This window comes from Canis lupus, chromosome 25 (assembly GCF_048164855.1).
Source record: "Canis lupus baileyi chromosome 25, mCanLup2.hap1, whole genome shotgun sequence".
Classification (NCBI taxonomy): domain Eukaryota; kingdom Metazoa; phylum Chordata; class Mammalia; order Carnivora; family Canidae; genus Canis; species Canis lupus.
The window spans coordinates 42,914,171-42,939,590 of record NC_132862.1 but is presented as its reverse complement, the minus strand read 5'-3'; the positions used below and the strand labels follow the sequence as shown (position 1 = coordinate 42,939,590).

The 25,420-nt window shown below is 44.2% G+C and overlaps 1 protein-coding gene across 3 annotated transcripts in view; it reads right to left on the bottom strand.

Annotated features, from left to right (window-relative positions):
• Window positions 1-25,420, bottom strand: part of B4GALNT3 (beta-1,4-N-acetyl-galactosaminyltransferase 3) — a 132,824-nt gene that overhangs the window by 68,842 nt on the left and 38,562 nt on the right. The window lies entirely within an intron of this gene.

Here is a 25,420-nt window from a genome sequence, read left to right as displayed (position 1 = left end):
TATGAAATATTTGAATTTGAATTTGAAATATTCCCTATTTCATTTAATACAACAAGCCTACAAGGAAAATAAGGCTTAGAGGTTAAAAATCTTGCTAAAAGAGGTCGTAAGTCAAAGTGGCCAGTATTTGAACCAAAGAGAAAAGCCTGTGTCCTTAATTGTACTAGTGTCTACTGATACACTTAAGAATTCCGTCCACCTTACCATCACCATCATTATCACCTGGTGTCAGGCACTCATTTAGTCATCAAACTATCCCCTCCCTAATTACCTGCTGCTTAACCAACCACACCTGCCAATCCCCACGCCCAGACTATTTCCTTACTCTTTCTAACTTGGCCACAAACACCTCTCCCATATAAGCCAAAGAAAAGCAAGGGGGAGTGTGAAGACCCAAGTATCCCAAAACAGCTGATAATGGGACATGAAAGTATCTGCATATAGTCCTGCTCCTGTCTTCCTGGTTTCTGAGCCTCTTCCTTCACAACATGAAGGCAAACTATGGAACACTATGCCTGTGAGCAGGGGATGGTCCAGAGGAAGATTAGAAGTGATTTGCTCAGTCTAGCTTGCTCTTCTTCACAGCACAGGTGTGTGCTGGGAAGGGGGTGAGTAATGAGGACCAGGAGCAAGGTGGTGTCCAGGTGTCTCCCTAGCTCCTCCTTGATGAGCAGATAGATACAGGTAATACTGTGATGAGCCTCCTCCCCTATCCCTGCACTGCTGCTGCTTAGAGCCAAGCTCAGGAACCAGAACAGCCAGCTGTACCTTAGCTCCCTGCCAAGCTAGCACCTGAGCTGCTGTAATGGTTTTGGCTGCTGGCAGGCTGAGGCTTGCCAGCAAGATGCAAGGGGCTGTACCTACTGCCCTAGTGGGTGCCACCTAAAAGGGCCCAAATGAAGGCATCGGAGCTGTGCCAAGTATGTGCCTGTATATTTCTGCTCTGCCTTCAGTTCTTCCCGTAAACTCAAACATCCAGATTCAAGCGTAAAACTTCAAGGGGGTAGATGAGGAAAGGAGATAGAGAAGGTAAATTGCCCTATGACACTGCCACTGCCCTGGGAACGTAGGGTCTGCCTGCACATAGCCTCGCTCAAAACTTTCCATTCCCCAAGCCATGGATTTGATCTGTAGAGGCCACATAAGGTTTGGCTAAGTCCCAAGGCACCCCTAGGACATCGTTATCATCATTACTACAAAACAAAAACAAAACCTAAACCCCTGACATTTAAAGTCCCGTTTGGTAGTCAGTCAGTGTTGACAGGACAATTATAGCCACAAACAGCTCTGTCCATGGGGAATTCTGACTGAATACCCTTGATGTAATCAATGGGATGGTTTCAGGAAAATCTAGAGGTAACAGGGTCCAGGACTTCAAAGACTGGCCCAAGCCAATTGAAGAAGTGTTTTCATCCTCTGGTGGCTAGCAAGGACTGCTTAGGTCGTTTTAGGGTCCCTCAGATCATGATGGTAAACCACTGCACTGGTCGTTTCCAGTCTTCTTTCTGGACTGGGACACAGACAAGCTTCTGAAAGTGGAGGAAAATGTGGGACAATCCTTTCCATTCCTGGCATCTTTCAAAGACGAAGCTTAATCGTGCTCAAAAGTAAGCAATTAGGTGATCCCCTGGGTGGCTCAGCAGTTTGGCGCCTGCCTTTGGCCCAGGGCCCGATCCTGGAAGCCAGGATCGAGTCCCACATCGGGCTCATGGCATGGAGCCTGCTTCTCCCTCTGCCTGTGTCTCTGCCTCTCTCTCTATCATGAATAAATAAATAAATCTTTTAAAAATTATTTTAAAAAAAGTAAGCAATTAGCAGATTGGGAAAGAATGAATAAATGAATCAGTGAACCAACAAATCACCAGGCATGTTCTGAGCACTTGTATACTCAGAACTCCACCTCCTGCTGAGATAGGTAGAGATAGAGGGCTGCTTGGTTGGCTCAGTCAGTAGAGTATGTGACTCTTGAGCTCAGGGTTGTGAGTTCGAGCCCCAGGATGAATGTAGAGAATTACTTAAAAATAAAATCTTTAAAGAAGAAGAAGGAGAAGAAGAAGAAAGGTACAAACTGAGACATGCGGACCAATATGTCTGTGGACTCGTGTGTGTGTTGGCACTCATTCCTGTGTGTGACACACATAAGCCAGCTCTGCTTTATGCAAACAGACCCACATGAGACAGCTAAGCTAACTAGATGTGAATGATGTGATGTTGCTTGATGATTTTCCAGACTTGCAGGAACCTCAGGCAAAATGCTCTGCAAACCATTCTGAGATAAGGGAACTGGGCTTCAGGGTCCCAAAGAATTCAGGAGAAGCAGCACAGGTATAGGAAAACCCTGTAAAATGGCAATGGAGTCATCTCAGCAGAAATATCCCCAGGACGCACGTGAAGATTGACATTGCCTAGGGAAGTCTTGACGGTTTGGAGCCATAGTGGAACAGCCAGTAGCTAATCAAAGGCAGTGCTCTTTCTTCAGCTTCTTTTCAGGTGAGAGGAGGGAGCAGTAGAGGCCCAAGATCCCAGAACTCTTTTCCATCTGGGTGGAGGTGGCTCCACCACGACTTGAGGGAGGTTTCCATAGTAATAGGTCTTAGCGGGCCTTCAGGCACACAGAAGGTATTATGGAAAGAAAGAGTTGAAACCAGAAGGAATAAAATGCAGCCCAGAAAGAAGACGGGGCGGGGAAGAGGAGCTTTGAAAAAGAGAAGAGTGTCCCCACCCTGCCAGCTAATGAGATAAGAGGAGAGAGGTGGGAATATCTGATAATAACTCTGCTAATTATGAAGATTGTGGGGTTACTACAGTAAAATGCCCAAAGGGACTTGGGAGGGAAACACCATGTTGACAAAGCCTTCCTCTATGCATTAACCCACTCAACCCATTCAACAGGTTAGTATCAGATGCATTTAGCAGAGAATAACCACCACAACTAATAGCTGTGACTTGCTCAGGCCACTCAGTATGCTAGGCATTCATTCATTCAATCTTTGTAATTATCCTTTCAGGTAGATAGTAATATGATTCCCATTTTACAGATGAGAAAACTGAGGCTGTGGAGAGTCAGGAGAGTACACATCTACCCCAAATGTCACAACCTCTAGATATTTGAGATTTTCAAATCCAAGTGCCTGACTCATTGAAAACATACACACACCCTCTTGTTCATGAGTGAAAAAACAGTGGGATCCAGATGAAGCAGGAAGAGAGAGGGGCCCAGAGGCCAAGAAAGTTTTCTAGGACCACACAAGGACTGGGTTTGGGAACGGAAGTCAGGAGCCACGCCTTCCAACTCCCTCTCCACCTGATGTCTCTTCTTAGACAACACCCTCTTTTAAGCATCCTGTTGAGTCTCTTTTCTGCACCAGGCTTGAAAACGAATCAGATGCGTTATCTGATCTGAAGGGCTGCCAGCTGCTGGATCTGGGAGGGCTGATGAAGGTGAAGGCCAAGCTGAGGTTGTTACAACCTATTTGGGGGAAGGAGAGGTGATGAATGGGACCAGGAAAGCATGGGTGACAGGAGAGGAATCTGGGGACTCTGCTTTCCTTCCACAAAATATCATTGTAACAGGGCCTCATAGGTGAGACCAGCCAACAGCAGAGGCCTGAGTTGTGTGTTTGCCCCCATCCCCACGTCAACCCTCCCACCACAACCAACCCATCTAATGTCTTTCACACTCTTGGTCTCATTTTTACTTTTACCCCCATCCTGTGAGGCATTTCCATGTGGTGGAAGGGACATAGAGACCCACAGATAGGTTAACAGATTTGTTTAATGTCAAACAGAAGCCAGTGCTGAAGCCAGGCTAGAGCCCAGGCCTTGGATCCTTGGCTCAAGGCTGTGCATCACTGCAGGGTGCATATCTGCAGCTACTGGAGTTCAGTTGAGAAAAGCACCGAAAATTAGCACTGTGTTGGCAGGAGCTAGGTCTTATTCATTATTGCACTCTCTGTACACATCAGCTGAAATTAGCAGTTTCTACGCATCCCAGCTTCAGAGAGGGGTTAAACTCCCTGGGCCTGATTTTATATTTTCATTGTAGAGATCAGGCACTTGACGCATGTGAAATGATGGCATGAATGAATAAGTTAATTAATGAGTGAATGAATGAATGAACAAGGAGGGTTACAGGAGGGGCCTGGTACCTTTATTATCAAAGAACTATTTAGTTGCCTTCTGGCTACAACTCTGGGCTAGGCCCTAACTGAACTGACAGACACTGGCCCTGACTTTGAGAAGTTAACCAGCTGAAAGCTTTCTCAACACCTATGGGCACTCACTCACAATGGCACAGATGTCAAAGACACAACACAAAACTACCTCTGAGAAAGCTCTCTTAGGGCCTTCTGTCTCTCTCCTCAAAACTTTAATATCCAAATCTCTGTGAGCGTGTGTGGTAAACATATAATTAACATAAAATTTATCATCTTCACCATGTTTGAGTGGTGAGTGGCATTAAGCACATTCACACTGTCCTGCAATCACCACCACCACCACCATCTCCAGAATTTTTATCTTCCCAGACTGAAACTCTGTATCTATTAAATACTAACTCCCCATTCCTCTCTCCCCCAAGTCTCCAGCAACCACCATTCTACTTTCTGGCTCTATGGATTTGACAATGCTAGATACCTCATATAAGCTGAATCATCTAATATTTGGCATTTTGTGTCTGGCTTACTTATTAACATCATGTTTTCAAGGTTCATCCATGTTATATAGTACATGTGAGAATTTCCTTCCTTTTTTAAGGCTGAACCATATTCCACTGACTGTGCAGACCACATTCTGTTTCTCTATTCATCTGTCAATGGACATTTGGGTTGTTTCCACCTTTTGGCTATTGTGACTAATACTACTATGAACATGGGTGTACACATATCTGTTTGTCTCTGCTTTCTTTTCTTTCATAGAGCACTCTCTTTTAAACTGCTGAAAACTTTGTTCATTCTTTTAGAGATAGACCATGGAATCCAGGCTGCTGTCCTTACAGTAGAGACATGGCAGCAAACTTCTTTTTGGACTGAGAATACAAGAATACAGTGAGTGGAAGGAGGAGGAGGGGTGAGTAGGTGGGATCAGGTAGGAGCAATCCCTGCCAACAAGTTAGGAATAAAAGCAGAAGTTCTGACTGGGCCCAGGGTAGGGCTTTCCCTAGGAACTGTCCTAGTACATCAGCCTGTGTAGAAATTAGCTGTTTCTACACATCCCGGCTTTGAAGGGAGGTTAAGTTTCCTGGGTCCCCAGAAACTCCAGCTCAGTGCTGAAGCTAGTCCTTGATGAGATGGGTACAGAAACTTAGAGTAAGCATTAGAACCTTTTTGTGCATTCTGATATTGCTGGAACATTAACATGGGACAGTGGAGTCATCTCACTGAACATGGTATATATAGATCATCTTTGGACTTTTGAATGCTGCATCTAGGCAATATGTAGTATGACCACATCTGTCAGTGACAGACTGGGAACTAAAAACAAAAACTTTTGGAAAAACTGGTCCTTCACTATAGTTGTGTTCTGGTTAGCATTATAGGCCTGACTGTCTTCCTTCTTTCCTAACTTAGGCCAAAGGTAGTTCTGGAAAAGACTGGAGAGTAGCTCACAGAATCAGAGACAACTACACAACCAAGTCCCAGCAAGGCCAAGAACCAGGGTAGTGATTGGAATCTCAGCAACTAGACCAAGCAAGGCTTTGCTCCAAACACCTTCTGTATGTCTCTAGTCAGAATTCAAATTCCCAGGAAAGATAATCCAAGTGGTTTTAGCTTGGGTCAGGTTTCAGGTGGTGGTGGAAGGGTGGGGCATGTTGTGTGGAGTGAAGATAAGACCCCTGCACCTCTGTTAGAAGAACAGATGGAGGGAGGGTGCAGACTTTTCATGGGGATTTGCTGTATCTTCCACGTGGAAATAGCTTAACTCTGAACGATTGACTGTTAGGTCTTTTTTTTTTTTTTTCATTTTTATTTATTTATGATAGTCACAGAGAGAGAGAGGCAGAGACACAGGCAGAGGGAGAAGCAGGCTCCATGCACCAGGAACCCAACGTGGGACTCGATCCCGGGTCTCCAGGATCGCGCCCTGGGCCAAAGGCAGGCGCCAAACCGCTGCGCCACCCAGGGATCCCCTGTTATGTCTTTTAAATTTCATTTATTTATTTAAAGTAGGCTTCAAGTCCAACATGGGGCTTGAACTCACAACCTTGAGATCAAAAGTTGCATGCTCTACCAACTGAGCCAGCCAGGCAGCCCTGACTACTATTCCTAAGATAAAAGTAGAATTTGTCAGAGAGCCATTCCATTTTTCTAAAAAGATTTTATTTTTTTATTCATGAGAGACAGAGAGAGTGGCAGAGACATAGGCAGAGGGAGAACCAGGCTTCCTGAGGGGAGCCTGATGTGGAACTCGATCCCAGGACCCTGGGATCACGCCCTGAGCTGAAGGCAGACGCTCAACCACTGAGCCACTCAGACATCCCGAGTATTTTTAAAGCAGGGGCATATAAAATGCAGATATGGATGAGAGTACAAGGTACACACACATGGAGTTACTTCTGTAATACTTAAGAGACAGAATATGTAAAAGATGGGAAAGTTGATTATTTAGAGTATGAGAACTTTTCCTCAGGAAAAGTTCCAGACTCATACAGAGAGACAATGTTCAAAACACGTTTCTAGGAATGAGGTAAAACAATCATTCGTCAGAGGCTTTGAAAGTGATCCATTTTAACCCCCATCGAATCCATTTTAGCCTCAGTTATAAAAGAGAAAGAGAACATAAGAGTTGTGGTCATAGTGGGGGAGGGGAGGCTGAGGAATCATCACTGAGGGAGCCTCAACATTAGAGCACTGAAGGTTTGAAGACTGGGGTCTTCGCTGCCTGAGGTGGCAAAGCAAGTTAGGGCTGGAATCCAGATCCCCTCTCTTCTGGATCAGGAGCCTTCCGTTCAGACCACAGAACTAACCTGCTCGTGTGTAAGGTAGTTCCCAGGTTGTGAGCCTGATGAGCAGACACAGCAGCATCAGGGTGGCAATGTAGCACTTTGTCATATGGAATCCTAGGACTGAACACAAACCCCTCTTGTGGAAACAGGTTTGTGGTCTAAAGAGACTACCTGGAGAACAAGTTTCTCTGAGTATCTGGGAGCCTGCTAGTTTGGGTCCAGACCATTCCTAATCTAGAATCTGTATAAAGGATGATTGTATAACGCAAGGTGTTTAAGCTTTTTGGAAACAGAAGCTGTGTCACACTTACCTTTGACCCTCCAGTAGTATGGAAGACATTCAAAAAATGACTAATGGATTTCATTTCAACAAAAACCTTTTGTTGTTTTTATTATATTTTGTTCTCTATATTTTTTAAAGATTTTTTAATTTATTTATCTATCTATCTATTTATTTATTTATTTGAGAGAGAGAGTGCGTGCACACACACCAGCAGGGGAGGGGCAGAAGGAGAGGGAGAAGCAGGCTCTCCGTTGAGCAAGGAGCCCAACGTGGGCCTCAATCCCAGGACCCTGAGATCATGACCTGAGCTGAAGACAAACACTTATTTTTTTTAATATTTTTATTTATTTATTCATGAGAGACACAGTGAGAGAGAGAGTCAGAAACACAGGCGGAGGGAGAAGCAGGCTCCCCGCAAGGAGCCCGATGTGGGACTCGATCCTGAACCCCGGGGATCATGCCCTGGGCCAAAGGCAGACACTCAACCACTGAGCCACCCAGGTGTCTGTGAAGACAGACACTTAACCAAATGAGCCACTCAGATGCCCCTGTTCTCTAATTATTAAAAAATACTTAACCTACATACATAGATATAACAACAAGCACATTAAATACTACTTTGCCATGCTATCTATAAACACTCTACGTGAAAGGAAAAAAATGCTCTTTTCCTGGCTTAACAACTAATTTTAAAATAAATGGACAAATACAAGTATATTTGGGAATAGGAAAAAAATTTAGACTCAAACGAGAAAAAGGCTAAGTAGAAGCACTAATAGCTTACTTGATATTTGTTTTTTACCTTCACAAATAAGAATCTGCTCTCTGGACTGCAGTGTAATTAGTAAAGTATCAACTTTAGCTTAGACACTACAGGTCTTAATACTACATGACCATACCATCAATACCATACAATCTCTACCAATCTACTCATCCTCACAAGTGCAATAAAACATTGATTCTTAAGATGGTTGATTAAACTAGTATATGGTTTTTATATCCCATACAATCAAAGCACCCGTTCTATGTCTACAGGGAAAAGTACAATAAATAGAAAAACGAATAATTAATTAAATCAACTGGTTATTAGATGTGTCTGTCAGTGACCATATTTTCTGAACCCCAAATCGGGATATGTGGTGTAACCAAGGCAATAGAAATGTTTGAAACAGTTCGTCTTTCCTGGAAACTCAAGCCAAACAGTCATGTTGTTTATTTGACACTAAATCATCAGTTTCACAGACCTCTATTGTCCTTGACCTCACCAAATCTGTTAAATTCAAATGAAATGGCCAAACATGACTGATCCATACAACTCTACCAAGCCTATCTATAGCCAAATTAAGAAGAGCTCTGGCTAGAGGCACAGAGTGGGGCACCTGGGTGGCTCAGTGGTTGAGCATCTGCCTTTGGCTCAGGGCATGATAAGAGGGTCCTGGGATCCAGTCCCACATCAGGCTCCCCGCAGGAAGCCTGTTTCTCCCTCTGCCTGTGTTTCTGCCTCTCTGTGTCTCTCATGAATAAATAAATAAAATCTTTTTAAAAATAAGTAAATAAAGAGGTACAAACAGCTTGAGAGGATAAAAGATCATTCCAAGATCCTCTGTCTCACACCCTGCCTGCCCTCGACCCTCCAACAATTTCTCCTACCACTCTCATTCTGTGCCAGCAGGCCAATCCAGGTCCACCACCATGTCTGGACAGAAGTGATTGCCAGCCCAAACCATACACAGAAGTGGAGATGGCATAGAATCACTGCTGGACCAAATATATTTTGAAATCCCCCCACACAGAGGACATATGGAGATCAGGGAGAAAAACAAAAATATGAAAGTGACCTGGCAAATGAAAGAAACTTTCAGAATTATCATGAGCACTACTGAAAGTTGAGTGAGTGGTTCAACTTACCCACTTTTTGCCAAGTAGACGGTGCCAAGAAGCCAGTCACTCAACCTGAAATTGCGTGCCTGATTGGGCTCAAAGAACCTCAGTGAAACAACAGATCAACAAGGCCTGGTGGGAAAGAAAGAGGAACCCAAGGATAGCTAAAGAGATGAGCTGATAAAAACTGCTCAGGAATCGGACAGATTCTGATCCTTTACCGAAAAAGGGGAAAGTAATAGGCAGAGCGTGTAGGAGAAGCCAATGCCACAAGAAAGCTCCAAAGAGAGAGACTACTACCACCGAGCCGCGTGCCGCTAACAGTTTAATATTTCCACCTTTCGGATCTGTGTGAATCTCATTTTACCTGTGTGATACTGAAATGGTTTCAGGAACTTTCTCTGACTTGGAGTACTTGTGAACACAAGTGAGGCACAGAGAACTTAGATTATTTTTTGGCTTCCTAAGGGTAAACTTTGATATTTAATGACCTGTGATAGTGGTCAGTATCCCAGTAATACATAAAACCCTTGGGAATCTATTAACTGTTTAGCATTCCCAGGTCTTAGGGTAATACACTTTCCATCTTTCAAAGAGGCTGTTGTCGGCAGTTTGTGGAGTAAGATGGAAATATTCCCTTGAGCGGGTGGAGGCAGTGCGGTAGGTTTGCCTGGAGCTCACCACTGTACAAAACAGATCTGGGTTTCTCACAAAGCCTGCACAGTCTACTACTGGTTCTGAACTGGCTTCTTGGATCAGTTTATTAGAGTTGTGATGGTTGCACTGAATGGCTTGTAGTGGGAAGGAAGCTTTACAAGAGAGACCTGGGGAATGAAAGAGGAAGCTGCATGAGTGGTCAGTGAACAAGATTTACTGAGCATTAGTACAGAGATGGCACTGCTTCACTGGGCTCTGGGCAGGTGCCTGGGTGACTCAGTGGTTAAGTGTCTGCCTTCAACTCAGGTCTTAATCCCAGGGTCCTGGGATTGAACCCTGTGTTGGGCTCAGCGGGGAACCTGCTTCACCCCCTCCCTTTGCCCCTCCTCCCTGCTCATGTGCTCTCTGCCTCACTGTATCTCAAATAAATAAATAAAATCTTTAAAAAACAACAACAACAACAACAACAACAAAAACATGTTCAGAGTCAGAAAGCTCTAGAATTGAATCTTGGTCCTGCCACCTTCTATTTGTGTGACCTTTGGCAAGTCCCTTAACCTCTAGGGGCTTCAGCTGTCTCACCCCCACACACACACCCCCACCCCATTCTATTAGAAAGATTAATACAGTCCATGAACGAATAAGCATTTGTTCCCTGCAGTTGGGGTCACAGGCAGCTCCTTTAGCAGTTGTAGTACCAGCTACTTACTGATTGACTAGCTACTGACTCAGCCAGGCATCTTACATGGATAAATTTTCAAGGTACAATAACTCTGTAAGGTGTAAGTACTACTTTCCCCATTCTCCTCATAATAAAACTGATGTTTAAAGACTTTACATGATTTGCTCAAGATCCTGTAAGTAGCTGAAGTGCGATTCAAACTGTCCTTATTGGTTCCAAGGTTCAGTCTTTTTTGTTTTTAAAGATTCAATTAAATTAAATTATTTATTTGAGAGAGCAAGCATGAGCAGGGGGGAGGGGCAGAGGGAGAGGGAGAAACAGGCTCCCCGCTGAACAGAGAGAGCAGTGTAGGGCTTGATCCCAGGACCCTGGGACCATGACCTGAGCTGAGGGCAGATACTTAACAGACTGAGCCACCCAGACACCTCAAAGTCCACAGTCTTTCCACTACTGCCCAGCTAATCCTCATTGCCACCCTGCACAAACCAATATTCTGGAGATCCATTTACAGTAAGGAGATGGAGGAAAAGGAACCAACCCAGGTCAGGAGTGAGAAGTCACAGCAGGCAGCTCTGCCATCGCAGCCAACGTACCGCTGAGCAGGATTTTCACACCCAGGTCTGTATCCCTTCTGTGCTTTTGTCCATGACACCACTCTGCCGCAGCAGGTTTGATAACATGACATGGTGCACAACAAAGCACCAAATAAGGCTCCTGGAACGTAGGGAGGAGGGTCCTGGCGGTCAGGGCAGACTTCAGAAGCAGGTCTCAAGTAAGTATTTTGGGAAGTAGGAGGAGTTGCTGGGTCTGGGAATGGACTAAGTCACTGCCTCTAGGAGACCAAGATTTCACAGCGCAATCTAGATTGTTTCCATTTGCTCTCTCCAAGCCCCACCCAGTTCCCTGACTGGAACCCAGAAGCTTTTTTCTGGGGGAAAAAAGTAGCCTATGAATACCATCCTCCCTCAATATCACAGTACAGGTGTTTATGGAGCAGAAAGTTATAATCCCCTGTACTCCCCACTCTCTCCCATCCCTCAATCCTTGTGCTAGATGCTCCTCATTTGCCCCATCTTTACATACCTCCCTCAGGGTTCAGTCTGTGGACTACTTCTTTTTCCTATCTACACTCCTACCATTGTTAATCTCCTGGTCCTTTTGAATACCATCTATATGTCATGCCCTCCTTAGCTTTAGCCCTGACCCTGCCTGAACTCCATATTTGCATATCTGATTTACTCACTTTCCCACTTGGAGATCTGAGAGGCATTTCAAATTTAAGAGGTCTTGGCTTTTCCTGCCAAACCTGTTCCTCCTTATCCTCCCATCTTCCCCATCTTAGTGAATGGCAGCTCCAGCCCTCCAACTGCCCAAGTCTGAAACCTCTGAACCATTCTGGACTCCTCACCCCATATCTTAATTCATCAGCAAGTCCTATCAGCTGTACCTTCAAAAACTGTCCCAAATCTGCCTACTTCTGACTCCTCTACTTCTAACGCCTTCATCATACCCATCCTCTCATCTAGTCTCTGAGTGCATGCCCTTCTACCCTATAGTCTAGAGCAGCAGTGACCCCACTAAAGTGTAAGTCAGACCATATCAATTCCCTGCTCAAAATCCTGCAATGCCTTCACAATGCACTCACATTACAATCCAAGATCCTCTGGATCACCTATTAGTAAAGTTTGCTGGGGACAGACCCAGTTCAGTGGTTGTCCTTGGTTGTCCTGGCAGTGTTATTAACGAGGATTCACTTTTCATATCAAGTGTCCCAATTTGAACAACAAATGATACAGTCACCCAGCTAATGATGTCCTACAGATTAAATCCGTGGTCTGGTCTCATCTCCTATATCTCTTTAGCATCATTCCACTCCAACTGTTTATTGCTATTTGTCCCCACTTGGAGATCTGAGAGGCATTTCAAATTTAAGAGGTCTTGACTTTTCCTGCCAAACCTGCTCCTCCTCATCCTCCCTTCCTCCCCATCTTAGTGGATGGCAGCTCCAGCCTTCCAACTGCCCAAGTCAGAAACCTCTGAACCATTCCTGACTCCTTACCCCATATCCCAATTCAGATATACTGTATGCCAGATATAACTGCACTTCCTTTACCTGAAACACACTCCCTGAGGTATTTACATTGCACACTTGCAATTTACTCCAGTCTCTTTACTCCAGTCTCTGCTAAAATATCAGAGCCTTCCTGATCATTCTACGTACAACAGACGCTGTCTACCCCCAGCCCATCAGTCTTTCTCCCTTACCCTGCATTATCTTTCTTAATAGCACTTACTACCACTTGACATATTGTGCATGCATGTGTATAAAATCTCTTCTCCCCACATATATTTTGTTCATTATGCTTAGCACAGAATAATAATAAATAATAAATACTGGAAATAATAATAATATAAGAGTTAATATATTCAGCATTAACTATGTACCAGGCAGTGGGCTAAACATTTTACAAATATTACCTCACTTAGTTCCATAAAAACTCTTTGAGAAAGGTACTATTATTACCTCCCTTTATAGATGAGGAAATTGAAATTCAGAGAGGTTAAGTAACTTCCCAAGGTCACACAGCTAGTAAGTGGCAGAGGGAGGATCCAAACCTAAGATCTCTGGTTCCTATGTCTGTTCTTATCCACTATTCTGCTTTTTTTTTTTTTTTTTAAGATTTTATTTATTTATTCATGAGAGACAGAAAGGGAGAGAGAGGCAGAGACATAGGCAGAGAAGCAGGCTCCATACAGGGAGCCCGATGCAGGATGCAGGACTCGATCCCCAGGACTCCTGGAACACACTCTGGGCCAAAGGCAGGCACTCAACCACTGAGCCACACAGGCATCCCAATTATGCTTTGATTACAAACTCTTTCTATTGCATAGTTCCTTTTGTTTCCTAAAAATTCCAAGTGTACACCACATCAAGTGAACTATAGACATATTTTTTAAAGTATCTCATCTCCATCTATCCCTCCCCACCATAACTAATATTAACAATTAAGTAAACTTTTTTTTTAAGATTTTATTTATTTATTCATGAGAGACAGAGAGAGGCAGAGACACAGGCAGAGGGAGAAGCAGGCTCCCCGCAGGAGCCTGATGTGGGACTCGATCCCGGGACCCCGGGATCATGACCTGAGCCAAAGGCAGATGCTCAACCACTGTGCCACACAGGCATCCCAGTTAAGTAAACTTCTATACTTTTCTACTTGTTCACACACTAATAGAATTTATCCGTTTTTTTGTTTTAGAAAATAGGTTCATACTACATACGTATTACTCTGGAACTGCTTTTCTCACTTGTAATAATGGACATTTCTTTGGGTCAAAACATTATTAATTTTTTTAAATAGCTGCAAAAATATTCTATAGTGTGGCATTAGCACAATTTAGCAAACTAGTTTCCCACTGATAGACATCCAATTGTTTCCAAACGGTGCTTCAAACATGTATGGCTGCTATGGTTTCTACAGATCAAGTTCCAAAGTGAGATTGCAAAGTAAAGTATATTTTTAAAATGTCAGTAATTGAATATTACCTTAAAAAAAAGATTTATTTATTTATTTGAGAGAGAGAGAACACAAGCAGGAGGGGCAGAGGGAGAGGGAGAGAGAATCTCAAGCAGAGACTGGGACAACAGGGCTTGATCTCACATCACCAAGATCATGACTTGAACTGAAATCAAGAATCAGATGCTTAACCAACTGAGCCATCCAGGCACTCCTGAATATTACTTTCTACAAAGGTCTGAAAACAATTAACATTTTCACCAGCATTATTTACAAGTTTCCAGGCAACTTCATCAGCAGCACATATTAATCTTATAAATTATTGCCAATATGATGAGAGTGTACATTTTAAAAACATAGATGGGCTTATACTATACATCTTATCCTGCAATTCTCTTTTTCCCCCCTCAACAATATTATGGATATTTTTTCAATAGTTTAAAAATGTTGCTGTTTATGTCATACAATTCACCTCTGTGACCTGGAGTACATTTCTTTCCCACCTGCAATAGTTGATGTATAAATAAAATGGCAATGATAATATTGACCTTTCTGAATTGACCAGAGAAGGTAGAAATTATTTCAAAACAGGGCACCTGGGTGGCTCAGTGGTTGAGCATCTGCCTTCATCCTTGGTCGTGATCCTGGGACCGAGTCCCACATCGGGCTCCCCACAGAGAGCCTGCTTCTCCCTCTACCTATGTCTCTGCCTCTCTCTCTGTGTCTCTTATGAGTAAATAAATAAAATCTTGAAAAAAAAAAAAAAGAAAGAAATTATTTCAAGACAAGTACAGAAGCACTCCAAACCCACTAGGATAGCTATCATCAAAAAGACAAACACTTGTTATAAGTGGCAAGGATGGTAAGGATGTAGAAGAAATTGGGACCCTCATATAGCGCTGCTGGGAATGTAAAATAGTGTGACCTCTCTGGAAAACGGTTCCCCTCCGAGGAACGGTAGTTCCTCAAAACATTCTATACAGAGTTATCATACTTCTATTCCTTGGTAGATACCCAAGAGAAATTAACACGTAGCAGCATTATTTATAAGAGCCAAAAAGTGGCAACAACCCAAATATCCATTGGTTGATGAAAGGACAAACGAAATGTAATTATAGTCATACAGTGGAATACTATTCAGCAATTTTAAAAACTGAAGTACCGATACATGGATGAGCCTTAAAAACATTGTGCTAAGTAAAAGCAGCCAGACACAACTTCTCACATATTGTGTGGTCCCATTCATATGAAATGTTCACAATAGGCAAATCCAGGGAGTGAGAAAGCAGAGAAGAGTTTGCCAGTGCTGGGGGTGAGGGAAACAGGGAGTGACTGTTAAGTGGGGATGATAAGAGCGCTCTAGAATTAGAGGGCAGTGATGAGTGCACAACCTCGTGAGTATACTAAAACTACCGAGTAGTTAATGCACAAGTAACACTCCCGCAGCCCTTACCTCTCTTTCCACCTCAACATCTGGGTCTCCCTATGCTCCTTTTCACCCCAAGGACCACCACCCCCAGTTTAATTATCTTGATCCCTAGAGAGCGGGCAATAGGTTTCTTTTCAAAGCTGCCTAGGCAGGGTTTATAGCTAGCACTGCCTCTCCCTTACAGGTCCAACCCCTTCCTCTTTGTACCTAGATCGTTTACTTATTAAACCAATTAGATTAAATGACTCACACTGCACCCTTGGGCATGAGGCAGGATAAACAGCTCAGGAAAGAGTCTGGCTTGCACTTGAAAGAGCCTGCTTCCCTCTCCTTACTTGTCTCACCCCTGTCCACCCCTCCACCCCCACCATGTCTTTTCTCAGACCACTGGAGGAAACCCTGAGGATAAGGGGTTGTTGCTATGCCTGCATATCTACTGTGCTCTCTCACCCCCGAGGAAGGCTATAGAAACCCCTCAAGGGGTTGACACAATAGTCTTATTTCAGGATTTATGAGGCCAGCTTGCAACCTGCTCTGCATCTGAGCAAATGTTTCCAGAGTTATTGGTTCTTCAAAGGCTTGTCACATGCAGGATTGCAGGAGGGAATCTGGAGCCCCCTGCCTGCCCTTTACTGCCTCAAAGTGTGGTATCCTACTCCCACTTTGGGTGCTCCATCCCTGCCAAAACTCCTTTGAGTTGAATACTCCTAAAGTAACCTGGACATAGGTGAAAAATAAGGGTCAGGGTCTAGATTATTTCTCTAGGTTAAAAGACTGGTGAATTTTCTGTTCAACAAACACAGACTAAACCCTCTAGGTCCTGGAGGAGGAATGAAGGTATGTGGAACACGGTCTCTACCTGCAGGAAAGACTCGGTGGTCCAGCAGAGTAAAAGAGGACTGACACACAAGTAACAATGTTGATATCATGCAGCAAGGGATGAAATAGGGGTGGGCACAGAGGCTCTCCAAGCCTCTGCGCTTTGTCCAAGAGTGTGGACAAAAGGTTTCTCCGCATCCTCTCCTCCCTGCTCCCACCACCCCACCCACAGTGCACTTCTCTGCCCCCGCACCCTTGGGCACCAGCAGGACACACATTACCAAGGCTGTCAGGAGCTTCTCAAGGCCACAGTTAGAACAACCCAGCTCTGCTCTCACACCTCCTGCCAAACACCACCTTGGAGGCATCCCTCCTGACAGCTTGGAATCTTGGAGAGAGGTGTGATTTGAGTCAGATCCTGTCCTGGAGTAGAACCACATCCTCTTGCCACCCCCACCTCAACCCAGGCATTTCCGCCTTTGTATATTTATAAGACTCTCTTAAAATAGGTCCCAGCAAACAGGAGCAGAGACCTGATTTGAGTTGATGAAATCAGCGTTTGGGAGAGTAAAGACTCCCTCCTGAGAGCAAAGTTGCTATTTTTCTCCAATCCCGTATCCGGGTTTCAGTATCATCCAAATCCCCCAGGAAGCCTCCCCCTCCCCCATTCAGTTGTTGCTTCTGGAGTTTCTCCTGCCCTGGAAACTTCTCTCCTGTCCTCTCAATGAAGATGAGTCTCCTAAAACAATGACGCCAGGCCACCTTCTAATGCTATTATTATTATTATTATTATTATTATTATTATTATTATTGAGAGAGGGAGAGAGAAGGAGGCTGGGGTACAGGAGCAGGGGAGGGGCAGGGAAGAGGGAGAGAACTCCAAGCAGGCTCCACACCCAGCACAGAGCCCCATGCACGGAGCTCACTCTCACAACCCCGAGATCATGACTTGAGTCGAAATCAGGAGTCAGACACTTAACCCATTGAGTCACCCCGTGCCCCTAATTCTCTCTTTTTTTTTTCCTAATTCTCATTTATTATTAAACAATCACACTTTGCAAAGTACCTGTCGGCTGTCAGTCCCTTTAGCTCAACAAGCCCATTCACTCACTCCTCTGAGTTCCACAGAGGAGGGGGAGAAAAGTGACAGTAGAAGGTCTGTAGGTACAGATGTCCTGGACCACCACCAGCCTTAGGACAAGTTGTCCACCACCGTTAAGTGTTGGAAAGCAGGCAGAGATGGGGAAAATAGTGTCATGGGAGTGTGTTTCAAATACTTGCTGAGACCTGGCAGAGATTCTGTGTCGGGTGAGAAAAACCAGCTGAGTGTGTTATGTCTACACCTTTCCCAAGTGGAGCAACTCCCTCACAAGGCATTTGGAGCCTGGCACCTCAGCCCAGCTTGGGTCACACACTATCCTGTAGGGCCTCCCTAGGCTGCATGGCAGGAAAAGACTCTGGCTCCCAGGCTCCTTTCTGAGAAAGGACTGATTCTATTTTGCAGTGGGGAGAGCTCTGTGGAATGAGACAGAGAGGGCTGTCTATGTCTTTCCTTCCTCTGGTTCAAGTCTCAAGTCAGAGAAGGCCAGTCCGGAGTGTGTCTGTAAGCCCAGGCCGGGGGAGGACAGCTCTGGAGCTCAGTAGTCCACGAGGGGTCAGAGGGTGAAGGCCAGGGCTGAGGCAGAGAACAGGAGGCCTGGATGGAGGTGAATGATTCAGTCGGAAGGTGTAAGGCAGATCAGAGGCTATGATGTTCCCAGGGGCATCTGCAGAAAACCAAACCTCAGTGAAACAGGAGAAATGTTAATAACATTAAAGTTGTTTCAAAGTATGCATTAGCCCTTCTGAGGTGACAGAAACAATCTGTGAAGGAAGGTGTAAGCTTTGTCTTCAACAGCTCATACTAACAGGATGTCCAGCCTGCGTGGGAGGGGAGCAAGAGAAGACATTCTGCCCTCGCTGGCTGCAGGACCTCAGGCACATATGTTTTTAGATCTTTTCTGGTTATAATTGATAATTATCAGAAATTTCTGTCACAAGTTTATACCAACCTTCTTCTACTCAAGCACTCCTGACAGGTGACCACCAAGCCACTACCAGAAATAGCCAGTGGCCGGGAATGTTCTGCCTGCCAAAGTAGCTGCCCCACTATTGGTCCAAACTGGGAGCCAAATTATTGTCTTTTGCAAGGCCTCCCAGAAGAAGTCCTTCATAGGAGAGGTCTTCAACTGGAAGTGTGAACTCTCACACCACGGAGACATATGTAGGGTGCAGAGGGGCGGGATGCCAGCAGGACCACAGGCCCTTGGTTCCTCTTGTCTGAACTCTGTCAGTCTATTTACACCTGAGTCTCTGCCTCTGATAGTGTCAGAACTCTGAGGCAGCAGAAAGTGTCTAATTCACTAGACAGCACCAGGCTCAGACAGACGCTCTCTGCCAAGGGCAGTGTAAAATGACGGGGTAGAGCCATTCCATGGCGATTTTAAAAGATGGGCAAGGCCTCACTCACTAACCCAGAAACATGTTCAAGACATATGGTTCTGTGAAAAAAAAGTTGCCATAAAATGTTACAAAAGTGAAGTGATCTAAAAAAAGTTGTTTTTTTGTTTGTTTTTTGTTTTTAAACTGTCATAGCCAAGGAACCTAAGGAGACATGACAAGTGAATATAATGTGATGATGTGGATGAGATCCTGGAACAGAAAAAGGACATTTGAAAGGGGGGATCCCTGGGTGGCGCAGCGGTTTGGCGCCTGCCTTTGGCCCAGGGCGCGATCCGGGAGACCCTGGATCGAATCCCACATCGGGCTCCCGGTGCATGGAGCCTGCTTCTCCCTCTGCCTGTGTCTCTGCCTCTCTCTCTCTCTGTGTGACTATCATAAATAAATAAAAATTTAAAAAAATTTTTTTGAAAGGGAATAAGAATAAAGTACATACTTTAGTTAATAACAATGTATCAATATTAGCTTATTAATTGTAACAACTATACCATACTAATGTTAAGACATTAATAATAGAGGAAACTAGGTGTAAGGTAAATAAGAACTCCCTGGGGGTGCCTGACTGGCTTAGTTTGTGGAGCATGGGACAAGTGATGTCAGTGGTCCTAAGTTCCAACCCCATGTTGGGCTTTGAACCCCACGATGGGCATGGAGACTACTTATAAAAAAAAAAAAAAAAAAAAAACCACAAAAACAAAACAAAAAACCAGACTTTCCTGTACTACTATCTTTGTAATTTTTTGTGAATATAAAACTATTCTAAAATAAAAGCCTTATTTTAAAATGCACTTATGTCGGGATGCCTGGGTGGCTCAGTCGGTTAAGCGTCTGACTCTTGATTTCGGCTCAGGTCATGATCTCAGGGTCGTGGCATCGAGCCCCAAGTCAGGCTCTACACCTAGTATGGAGTCTGCTTATCCCTTTCCCTTTATTCCTCCCCGGGCTCATGCTCTCTCTCTCTCAGCATAAATTAATAAATAAAATCTCTTTTTAAAAAATGCCCTTATGTCTACAAATATAGGGGTTTATAAGGGTAGTATCATATAGGCATAGAGAAAACCGAGACGAAGGCATATTAGACTTTTTTATGGTTGTTACCTCTGGGAAGACACTTTACATTATATACTTGTAAATATATTTTTTAATGTATTTAAGTAGTAGATATAGGAATGAGGATATAGGAGAATCAAAACTGGAACATTCTGCTATATTCTGTTGTTCCTGTGATGGGAAGGGCATGGCGCTAGGTGTCAGGAGGCCAGGGTTTTGGGTCCTGTTTTTCTACTGGCTTTGAGATCCCAGTGACCCTCTCAGACCCTTGGTTTTCTCACCTATTAAATGATGACATTTAGGAGTATTCCAAATGTTACCTTCTGTGATTTGATGATAAACACACACAAGGAAAAGCCTCATGTTGCTAGCAGATCCATCATGGTTTCCTTTAAATAATAAAGCCCCCCTAAATGCATTCAAAGCATTTCAGCCCCTAAAAAAATCTGAACCACACAGAATCTTTTAGGGATATATATCTACAGGTACACTGTAGTTTTAGAAGTTAAAAAAAAAAAAAAAAAAAAAAAAACGAGGGAGACAAATTGGGTTACAGACTGATTTTTAAGAAGAGTATTGGCTGATGCTTAACTGGCTCGAATCTATGCAAATGAAGGAAGACAAAAAAAGATGGATGGAGTTGCAAATGGCAATGCTCCCACTTGTCACTAATCTAGGGCTCTTCATGGGAGAGGGTTGAAAGTCCTTGGCGGGTTCCACAGAGCTTTGTTTCCAGCTCCCCATTCACTTCCCCCAACTCCTATCAACTCCAGATACAGGACAATTTGAGAGGCAGACCTATTCAGACCCCTATCTCTCTGAAGATAGCAATCCTGGACTTGGTAATGTGAAACAAGGGTCTTCAGGACACCATCCCCCATGACAGTGAAGTGTGCCAGAAAGACAACATCTAATCCATTGCAAATGTTCTGAAAATGGGACAAGAAAGCATGAGAAAGGCCAGGAATCACAAAAGCCAAACCTAAGGATGAGGCAAATCTCTCCCCCAGGCAAATTTCAGCAAGAGGTAACTCTTGATTTGGGGTTTATCCAAAGCAACTCTCCAATCCAAGGATGAGGATGGAGGGACCAGTGTAGACTGTACCCTCCTTTCCCTGGCAGGGCTCTTGGGAGTCCAAGGTTGAAGGCTGCAGTAGGAATCAACAGGGAAGAAAGCTATTGTGAGAGCCATTTGTGCTGTTGCCATTTCTCTGCGTGAAGTCAGCATGGTGGTCACCCATCCCTCTCTTTACTCTTTCACCTGATGTTAATTTATTCTAGGAAGACAGCCAACCCCCAGGTTGTCTAAAAGCACAGCTACCAAATAACTAGTTAATTTGGTTACATAGTGTAGAATACCTGTTAAATCCTATGATGAAGTCTTCATAAGACCAGTGGGATGTGTATGTGCATGTGGTGGGGGAGGTGTAAGGTTTGAGGGCAAAGGGTAAAGAAAGAAATAGAAGGTTTAGGAATTTATCTTAAAAGAGTTTTTATATTCTCAAGTCTGTGAACACTAGACTAATAGTTTCGGGGTTTTTTTACAAAAGCAACAACCAGCAAATATAAGTTAATATAGTACAAACTAGTAAGTAAACAGTACACATGGAATAATGGAGTGATTAGTATTGAATGGAGTTAGTCTTAGGCCTCTTGGAAGTAGTAAATTTTTATGAGCCCAGCCTAGGCTCTCCCTGAGGTGAATGTACTAACTCTGGCATTCAAGGTAGACAGAACTTTGGATCTGTAAGTCAGACCCACACCTTCATGCTGCTTCTGCCACTCACCCATGCTGCCACATTTGGCGAGTGGTGGGCCATTTTCTGTTTTGGCTGCATGTCATAAAATAATAACTATTGCCCTTTCCGGGATATTATAAGAATCAGTAAAACATGCACACACAAAACCCAAAACTGTTATATATATATATAATTTGTGCTCAGAGGTTCATGGAGGAAAAAAGTGCACAGATCAATTCAAATCAGGTCTGCTTATTAGTTCCCAATATGAAATAAGAGAGATTTCAAAAGCAAACCCAAACTGAGCAGTGGTCTGTGTTATGCAGTCCATGCTTCATTCCAGCCCGTGCATAGGTCATGTGCACATGTCAGCAAATACAATAAGTCTCTCAATGACCCACCACTTGGCACAAAGAGAGGAAGAGACTGGCTTGGCACAAAGAGGGGAAGAGACTGGCTTGGCAGGACACCAGTTCTGCCCACTGTCTCAACTAGCTTCTCCCTTATCTCAGCGGGACACCCAAACCCTACTCCTCTCCCCCTCAACCGCTGCCAATGATTTTATAACTGTGGCAGGGCAGAGCCTTTAATTGCCTCCTTCTTTCCATAAAGCCCATTGCTTCTGGCAGCTTTTGGATTTCAAATACAGTAGAGGCCTATGGCTGTAGGAACAGCCTCCTCTGGAAATCCTTTTTTGTCTGTACTCCTTTCTGGTCTTCCTCAGCTCCCTTCTTTCCCCAACTCATCTTCTCTAATTTTCTTTCTTCATCCTTCCTTTTTTCCCTGGGGTGGCATCTCTCCCAATTTCTAACTAAGGAGGTCCAAGGCAGAGAGACAGGGGTATGAGGCCAGTGCTGTGGGCAGCAGAGACATGGTTTTGTCTTGTAATCTTTAGCTGCTGCACAACAAGTTAATTTTACGGTACCTTTACTCCATAACTAACTGCAGATTGGTAGGGGATGGGAGATGGGGACAGCATCAGAATCTCATGGTCGGGGGCACCTGGGTGGCTCAGTCAGTAAAGTGTCTGACTCTTGATTTTGGCTCAGGTCATGATCTCAGAGTCCTAAGATCGAGCCCCATGTAGCCCCACATTGAGCATGGAGCCTGTTTACAATTCTCTCTCCCTTTCTTTCTGTCCCCCCCCCCAACCAAAAATTTTTTTTTTAATTTCATTGTCCAAGGGCTGCCTACTCAGCTTTAGGCTAGTAGCACTTGCTAATACAAGGCAGGTTTAGCTGTCACGTTGGCCAAACATCCTGCGGTACAAAGAAATGGGCCACATTTAATGATCCTTCATTAGTGACCCAGTGACAGGCTGATAGAACCTCCAGGCAAAGTGCCAGAGAAAGGGATATGGGCTTTAGAGTCATACAGACCTGCATTTGACTCTTGGCTTTGACACTTATCAGGTATACATCCTTGGACAGATTCTAGCTCTCACTGAGCTTTGGTTTTGTCAACTGAAAACTGCAGTTAACAAGATATAACAGAATGGAACTGAAAGAAAATTTCAAGTGGAATCATTGAAACAGCCAGTATTTTTTTTTTAAGATTTTATTTATTTATTCATGAGAGACACAGAGGAAGAGAGAGAGAGAGAGGCAGAGACACAGGCAGAGGGAGAAACAGGCTCCATGCAGAGAGCCCGATGGGAGACTCAATCCCGGGTCTCCAGGATTATGCCCTAGGCTGAAGGCAGAGCTAAACCGCTGAGCCACCCGGGCTGCCCCCAGCCAGTATTTTTTTAACTGAAGATCACAACTCATTAGTGGCCCATAGAAACAATTTAGTGGGTTGCAAACAGTATCTTTAAAAAAACGAAAAAATCACAATATTCCCATAATTACAAGAAGTATTATGTTGTTTTGTTTTAGTTATATCCATATATGCAAGTGTGTGTGTTTGTACTGGCAATGTAATGTGTACTTTTTTGGTGGATCACGGTAAGAAGTTTGAGTTTCTGACATGGAAGGATCAGCAGAGATCTGGAGAAGAGGCAGCTGATGACGTCACAACTGCCTCCCTGCCCATGGGATAACCTGTCCGAGCCTTTAAAAGTTGATCTAAAATTCATTCTTTCATTCTGCTCAAACTAATGACTCAGCTCGCTTCCCCACACATACTTTCAGAAGCTCTCTTCCTGTGTCTTCCTCCTTTTCCCTCCCCAAACACTGGTCCTTTGACTCAGCATCTGTACAGCAGCTGCATGGGGTAGGGCTTGGCTACATCTCCCCAGTCAAACCATAAGCTCCCTGAGAGCAAGCTAGTAACTTCCTATCCCCTTCTCAACAGCTGGCAGTACAGGCTCTACACATTGGGAATGTTCAACAGCCAGGGGGTGGATCCAGGTTTGTGCAGGGAGAAGGGTCCCTTTAGAATCTGACTCACAAGCATCATACTGGTGCTATTTCTGACATCATATTCAATTTCAAAGGAACCCCATGGGGTAGCAGGGAGGTCGTGAATTATTATTTCCATTTTAAAGATGAAGAAACTGAGGTCCACCCAACAAGGAAGCAGCAGAGATATGAATGCCAGTCCAGTTTTCTTATTACTAATTCATTCATGGCCTCATTTATTCTTTCAACAGATACTTAATGAATACCTACAATTTGGTAGGTGTTGTGCCCAGCAATGAAGACATATAGATGGATAGTCACTGGCCTCAAATAAGAGGTAACAGACATTTAACACTTGAATATGGTAAATGCCTAAAAAGGGGGATGAGGAGGGGGAGCCGAATTGAAGGCATATTCCATGACTATATGGGGGAGGTTTGGGGAACCAGTAGTTTTTATATTTTACTTGAATTCAACTCTGTAGTGTTGGATTCCTTCTCTTTCTTTCTTTCTTTCTTTCTTTCTTTCTTTCTTTCTTTCTAAAAAACAATGAACATGCATTACTTGTACAATCTTAAAAAGGAAGTAGGTGGTCAACAGTGTCAAATGCTGTAGAGGTGAGTGGGATGGGAGGATGGGTTAGAGAACTGGGGTCTCCCAAGTTCCACAGACCTCAAGTGACTTGTTTTGGTAATCAAGGGCCCACCTGCATGGTAAACACTAAGAAAGGGAAGAGCAGGATTTGGTTCAGGAGTGAAGGGGAAGTGGGGGAGGGGAGGAAGAAGAGGAGAAGCTGACTGTGCATCTTTCATCTGACAAGCTCCAAGCTCCTTAAAGACACTTTAAGTGAATTCTCTGCTCTGCACAGCAAGGAGGAATTAGCAGTGAGCCTCAGGTTCCGTTTCCCAGGTCAGAAATCTGAGACATAGACAGGAAGGATGCCTGGCACAGGAGCCTGCAAAGGATTTGACACCTGACTGAAGAGAAGTCATGGCTCCCAGGAAACTCTTTGAGGGAGGTGTCAGTTGGAGGGAAGAAGATAAGATAGTGTGTGCATGCAGTCAGGGCCCTGCCTGCTGGTGGAGGAAGCAGGAATGAGGACATCTGAGACAGTGGGGTGTGGTCCCTGAGTGGATGGTGGGTAGGTGTGTAAGTAAGTGAGAACAGGTAAGCAAGGGCCAAGGCTGTAGAGCAGGAAGACCTTGTTATCATGTGAGTCACTGCGCAAACTCCCTACAATTCCCAGGATCTCACTGCTGGGAAACGTCAGTCAGTGCTTGCAAACCTCAAACAGCCTACCTATTGCCTCTACCGAATCACTGCATCTGTCTAAGGGTTCCTATTCAGGATATTGTAAAAAAGGATATTGGGCTCTTGGGTGCCACTCCTCAAATAAGAGCACGGACTTCAACACTCTCCAGGTGTGTGCTAAGAATACCACTCACCTCTCCACTGGCTTCCCAGATTTGATTTGATTTGATTTGATTTGATTTTTAAGATTTTATTTATTTATCCATGAGAGACACAGAGAGAGAGGCAGAGACACAGGCAGAGACAAGAGCAGGCTCCCACGAGGAG